Raw genomic sequence first — 7,113 nt, 5'->3', positions numbered from 1 at the left:
CAAAAGTTCGACATTGAAATCGACGATTTCATGTAGTTAACAATTTTCCTTATATTTAAAATTCGGATAAACATAACGTTCCTTGTAAAGTGAAAGACATACGTCAAAACAGGCAAAATAATCACATTTATCTACAGAGTAATTTAGTATATAAATATTATAATTAAATACAAGTAAAAGGAGAATATGTGTCTAACGGCCTTCTGTTATGGGATCCCTAGAAAAGTAAATTTCCTTCGAACCCAATCTCTAAGGATTTCTGAATATGTTGTCATGAATGCTGACTTTTCCTGACGATTTCTAACCAGAAACGTAACAAAAGTTAAGAAGTCCAGACTTTTACTCCGACTATTTCTGACCCCTTTTTTAGGACAGACGTGCATAGAAAACAAAAAAGAATTGCTCCAATCTCTCTTTGCTACTATTAAGTCTTCATACCAAAGGTGCTAAAATATTGATTTTATTTAGAACCTAAACGTCTTATTACTATCAACATAAATGTATGCTTGTTTGCTGAAAAATATTATAATACAAGCTTATAAATAAAAATGTAATTTAATTTAAATAACATTATATTCAATACATTAAAAAGAGCAAGTTCCACTAAACACTAAAAAAGTAAGTTTAAACTGATATAGAATTAACATTTTTTCATGAAATTCTTTTTATATTTCATAATAAATATTATTTACTGTATTTTTAGAAATAAAAAGGATCATCATTGTTTTAATGTCAATAATTTTCACATTTTCATCAGAGAACTTATTATATTTGTGCAAAATTTGATAACCCCCGCCCACATATTTTGTGAAATGTCCACGTTTTGAGACCCCTGAATCCGAAAAACAGCTTTTTGCGAATGTGCCTGTATGATTGAATTTTCCTTTTGTACACTCTTTTAGTATCTTCAAATGTATGGATATGAACAGTATTTAAAAATACGAACAATTTATCCTAATGACTTTTTTCGACAAAACTAAAAATTATCAGAATTATAGAGAAGAAAAATGCTGCTTTTTGAATGCCCTACATGATTAGCATAACAACTCTTCGAATTTTTTTGAAAAATCGAAAATTCAAATGATGTTGGCATACAAAAATAATGGAATATAAAAAATTACATTTTGCAGTCAACAATTTTACAGAATTTTAAATATTCTCAAATATATAAATGTGTTTTCAAAATAAATAAATAAATGACCGTATGATTTCCCATCAACACAACGATTCTGAAGGTTGGTGTCATTCTCAGCATAAAACACGAACCAGCTATGCCTCTGGGATGAAACTAATTGCCCCCCCCTTTATGAATCGAAGTTTTTTGGGGCTCTTGTTATAACTAGACTCTGCACCCTAGATGCTTTAACAGACTCTTTTAGTGAATTATTATACCACAACTGCGATGTAGAATACGATGCGATTACAAATTAAATTGAGAAAGTATATGTCACTGAGGTTGTGGATATAATTTAGAAATTAAAAAACGATAAAACTGCTGTAGACCGTATGTGTAACCTTTAAATCGTAAAAATAACATTGGAAATGAGCAAATTTAGTTGATGCAAAAAGGACAAAAGTTGCAACAAAATTTGTTTAAACTAAATTTTTTTAAAGAATGCGCATTTTTTTAAACGAGACAAGGAAGCCACGTCTTTTTTAATACTCATGCATGTTATGAGTTGTATAATGATTTAAATTAATCGAAATGATATACAATTTCAGGGACAAACTGTAGTGCAAAGCACGAGATACATGATGAGAATGTATTCGTTAGAGGCGAAGGTCCTTTAAGAAAAGAGAATTCAAATCACAAAGACCGATCGCGTAGTGCGAGGTTAATACTTTATCGAGCGCGAAGTGCAAGAGCCAACAGTGACGCGCCCTAGCCGCTCTCAAACTTACGTACCGGGCGCGTGGCGCGCGATGGGCATGTCCCCACAAAGCTGGCAGATTTTTTTCACGAAAATAACCTTTTGTTTACTAGAAAGTTTAAAGATGTGTACAAGTCAAGAGGGACCTTAAACCTTGTAAGCCAACTATCGACGCAATTTTCAGGAAGTCATTGTGGGAAAACTAAAGAAGATTTCCAAACGGAACTTTTTCCATTCTAGTTTCGCTTTATTGAATTTCGTATAATATTTTTGTCACATATCCATGTTCACTTTCAAGGACTGGAAATGGCACTGATAGCGCCCCTGTCACAAGTGTAGGGTCAAACGGGGTGCAGAATTGGGTCAACGAATTTTGATTTTTCGCAAAATGGCGGGCATTTTTCCCAATCAATGATTTTTGCACCATTTTTCCTGTCCTGTTTGAAGCTGTAAAAATCAGGAAACCACAATTTGTCAAAATTGAACGATCCAGACCTCGATAAGCGTTTCCTGTGAATTAGAAAAAAATTTGTCGCGATACGTTGTGTTGTTCTCCCGCAATCGCTCGAACCAGTTTAAAAATGCGACGTTTGATAAAAAGCGTTCAAAGTTTTAGAACATTATAAAATGTAAATCATGGGACATATGTTTAGCTTGCAAAGCATGCTCCGTAGAGTTCGCCTTCCTGGTCAAGGAGAAATTCAAGATGAAATTCATGATAAACTCACGAAAAATATCGGTCAAGCTGGAAAATCATTGACATTCCAGTAGCGTTGAAGCGACGCAGGGTCGTCCGGACTGGTCCACATTGGGGCGAAATGAAACAACGAAGTTCAAAGTAGCCTGTAGATCACAATTCTTTATTGATTTTCATTCTTCTTTAATTCAAGATTAAATTCTCAAGGAATCTGTTGAGACCGATTTTTGAAGTTTTATTTGTTTAAATTTTTATAGAGCTGGAAATAGCGGGAAAAATGTTGTCTTTTAAAATTTTTCTTGTAAAGGGTCGGTGGAAAAAAATGTTTTGATATTTCAAGTTATTTGTTATAAACAAATATTTGCATGAAATAGCCAGTATGTTGAATTATGGTTTTGTTACAGTGAAAAGAGGTGAAATGTGATCATGAAAATTTGGTGCCTGATATAATTTGTTAGTGTCAGCACTAAATAATATAAACTAATGCATGATTTGAACAGTTTTAGGCATAAACAAGCTAAATTTTCTTCCAATTGTCTTCAAGTCGCATTGCCTATGATACCCTGGCGGACCGAAGGAACCGAAAGAAGCCCCTACAATGTGCCCTTAAAGACCCCACTGAATCAACCTGCGGTTACTTCTTAAATATTAAAACAAAAAAGCAAGATCAACTTTTAAATTGTTGAAATTCGGATTCTACGTTAAAATTTGCTCTAGAAACTCGCGGAGTAATCGCAATACTTTTTCTTATAGCGTTAAAAACTTTAAAAAATAAAATACCTATCATTTACATGGCCCCAAGGCGGCTTCAAGTGCATCTTCTTTTAGTAGCAGTTAATAAGCTTGCCGTTGATAACTTCAAGAATTTTGTCTGAACGCTAGCCCCACGCAGTGGAAACCTCAGACAACAACGCTGCGATGCAGGTGAAAGCAGTCAAGCATCGACCTTAAGGTTAGGAGACGGGATATCAGAACTAAAGGTAAAGGATTTGTTTATATTATCTCGTTTTTCCTATTATTCTTATCAGAGATAGTATTAAATTTGTGTAAAATTAGACATATAAATTATAACATATATTTATTCACATTTACTTGCCAATTTTGAAATTTATTTTGAAACTTCAAGCGGAACATACTAGTTGAGCTATTATGAATGCGCTTGAAGTCACCTTCAGCAGCAGTAATGACATTTAAAAAAATTTTAACGCTGCAAGGAAAGTATTGTAATGAGTCCGTGAGTTTCCAATGGAAATTTTAAAGTAGAATCCGAATTTCAACAATTTAAAAGTTGATCTTGCTGTTTTTTGTAATTTTTAAGAAGGAACGGAAGGTTGACTCAGTGGGATCTTTAAGGGTACTTTGTAGAGGCTCCTTTCGGTTTATTCGGTTCACCAGGGTGCACATTGATGTATTTTTATCATTTAATACAATTTGTTAAATTCACCTACAATTATTATAAGTAAATGCATGATTAGAACCGTTTTTGGCAGAAAAAAAAGAATTTCATTTTATTCTGATTGTCTTCAACTCTTTTTGCCTGCAATTCTTATTGATTTATTTTGATTACCTGATATAATTTGTTAATTTGATCAACGAATAATATAAATATTAATCAACAAGTCTCCCTGTCTCCCTGTCTCCCTCTGTAGTATGTAGTCTGCATTCTGTAGGCAGGATAACTTAAAAAAAATGATCAGATTGGATTCTGCTTCTGCACAATTTTTTAAGGTCTGAAAAGAAATAGCAAGTGCATAACCCAACTATTTTGGATCAATATTCAAAAAGTGAGCGCATTTTCAAAAGTTTTGAAACCACATTTTTCAAGATTTCAAAATTCTAATTACAGTTATTTATGGTACTTAGAAATTCAACCTATTTATCCTTATTACTTTGTTCTATAAAAAGAAAATTATCAGACTTAGGGCATTTTCAAAATCCAAAAAACAAACTAAAATGAATATTTTAAGCCAAACAGCGCATGATATGAAAAAAAGTTAGGAAAAGAAAAACGTGGATTTTTCAGGGCCCTATAAGATTAGTATAACAGCTGTTTTAATTTGGTCGAAAAGTTGTATATTCAAAAGTTTATCCTACCAAAAATAAAGGAAAATTCGAAAATTTCATTTTTGGTCAAACTATGCAAGATACGACAAAAATGAATAAGCTAGAATTGCGCGCCTTGGGAAGATCTACAAATTATTCATGAATCACTTTTCGATAGGACGCGTAGTTTATGTTTTTAGTCGTAAAAAACAGCATTGAAAATTAAAAAAGTTTGGACTAACGACACAAGCTACTCAAAAAAATTAGATAAAATTTATTTATCTAAGACAGAGCTATAATGTTTCATAGGACACATAGTTTCTGTTTTAGTCGTAAAAAAAAATTCAAAATAAAATTTTTTAATTTAAAAAAAAAACAACACAAGTGCGAACTAAAACTAACAGAAAAAAGTTGTTTGCCTAAAAAGTTCTATAAATTTATTTTCAATCATTTTTAGGTAGGACGAGTAGATTTCCTTTCAATCGTAAAAAACAAGATTAAAAATAAAAAGAATTATAAAAACAAGGAAATAAGAATTAGTATGATTTAATTTTTATGCATATTATGAACTGTAATCGTATAAATTTATTGAAATGATGCATGTTTTAGCGCAGATTAGAATACAATTTAAAACAAAATAAGAAGCAAATGTTAAAATAATCATGATTAATAAAATTTTTGCTTTATTTTGCAATATTTGAATAATCAATCTCAGGCGGAGTTACATTAAAAATGTATTATATTTGATACTAAAGTGTTGCGTATGATGTAGAAAAGTTGACTTTTTCGAAAAAATCGAGTGGTAAGCACGAGATACGTTATGAGAATGTATTCGTTAAATCTGAAAGAGCTTTAACAAAAGAGAGTTCACAATCATAAAATTACAGTTGTCGGTCCGCTGACCATTGATTTTAAAAGGTCTGTGCACGAATGCAGAAGAAATGCAAAGACCGAGCGCGGAGTGCATGAGTCAACAGTCGCGCGCCATAGGTGCGCTCAAACTCTCGAGCTAAGCCCTTTTAAAAAAAGTGAACCTAGTGCCCACCTTATATACCTTTCTTGTAAACTCTCAATATCTTTCCTTCCTTTCCATCCCCATATCTCTATTCCATAACCTAATACCGGCCCTACCAGGGTGGAAAATAAGCACATTCTCCTTCTCCAATTCTTTTGACCTTCTTTTTCCTATTACCCATATCTGTTTCATTACCCCTACTGATTTGTTTATCCTTTCTCTTATATAAATTGGATGATCTCCATTCGTTTGCAAGATATATCCCAAATATTTATACTCTTTTACTTCTTTCAACTTTATTTCCTTCTATTTCCCTGTCCATTCTTTCTTTCTTCCCCCTCCTTTTCTAAACCTCAGTATCTTTGTCTTTTCTACATTTACATTTAGCCTTTTCCCATCTAAGTATTTCTCTAATCCTGTAATTTAACCCACCATATCTTCTTCATCCTCTGACGAACATTGCTATCATTGTCCCTTTTCCCTTTTTAATTCTCTTATGTATGGCATAAGAGAAGTGCTACTATCTTACTAGATAGTTCAGAACATATATGTTGTTCATTATCCCCATTCCTTTTCTACACCCTGTCTGATACAGTGACTCGATCTTCTTTTCTTCAACTTCTATCTTCAATCTCTCCGATAAAGTAGTTACATATAGTTTATACAGTGTTGGCATCAGCGCCAACCCCCTATATTCTTTAAAATCCTCCTCTTTGCCTTTCCTTACTATTGGTATAAGTACTCCTTCTTTCCATAACTCTGGCTACCCCTCTCCTCTCCGCACTTTATTACACATTATCCATGCCCATTTCTCTAGTTCCTTCCCTCCATATTTCCATACTTCATTTGGAATCTCATCTATACCAGGTGCCTTTCCATCCTTCATTATTCCTAACACCTTAACTATTTCTTTAGTATGTTCTCTTTCTCATCACTTTCTCTACCATATTTTCCTCCCTTTATAAATTTTCTCCCTACTCCTCCTAGTAAATCCAAAAAATATTTCTTCCATTCTACCATTTCAATATCTTGGTTTACTTTCTTTTTCTTTCTGTATTTACCACATTTTATACCTTTTCTTCCGTTCTAGCCTTCTCCGCCTCTTTATCAAATCTTTTATTCTCTTCCTCTTTCCTTTGATAACACAACTCAGTATACTCTTTCTTTTTTTCCCTATATTCTTCCCCATTAATTTTTTCTTTTTTTCACTTTCTTAATTTCTTTCTGACCTCCTTTTTTTCTCTTGACAGTCCTCATCCCACCCACTTCTATTCCCCCCTTTACTAACTTCATTTTTGTTTGTGCACTCTAATCCTATTTTTATTTCTCCTATCATTTTTTCTATTTCCTCGTCCACATTTCCCTCTCCAATTTTGATATTTCTGAGTTTTTCTCTAAACTGTTCATTTCCATCACTTGACCAATCTCCTTTTTCTATAATTTTTACATTTTCTCCTCTTTTATTTATATCGCTATTGCTTTTTTGT

Source organism: Belonocnema kinseyi, chromosome 4 (assembly GCF_010883055.1).
Source record: "Belonocnema kinseyi isolate 2016_QV_RU_SX_M_011 chromosome 4, B_treatae_v1, whole genome shotgun sequence".
NCBI classification, from domain to species: Eukaryota; Metazoa; Arthropoda; class Insecta; order Hymenoptera; family Cynipidae; genus Belonocnema; species Belonocnema kinseyi.
Note: the sequence above shows the minus strand (reverse complement) of the source record.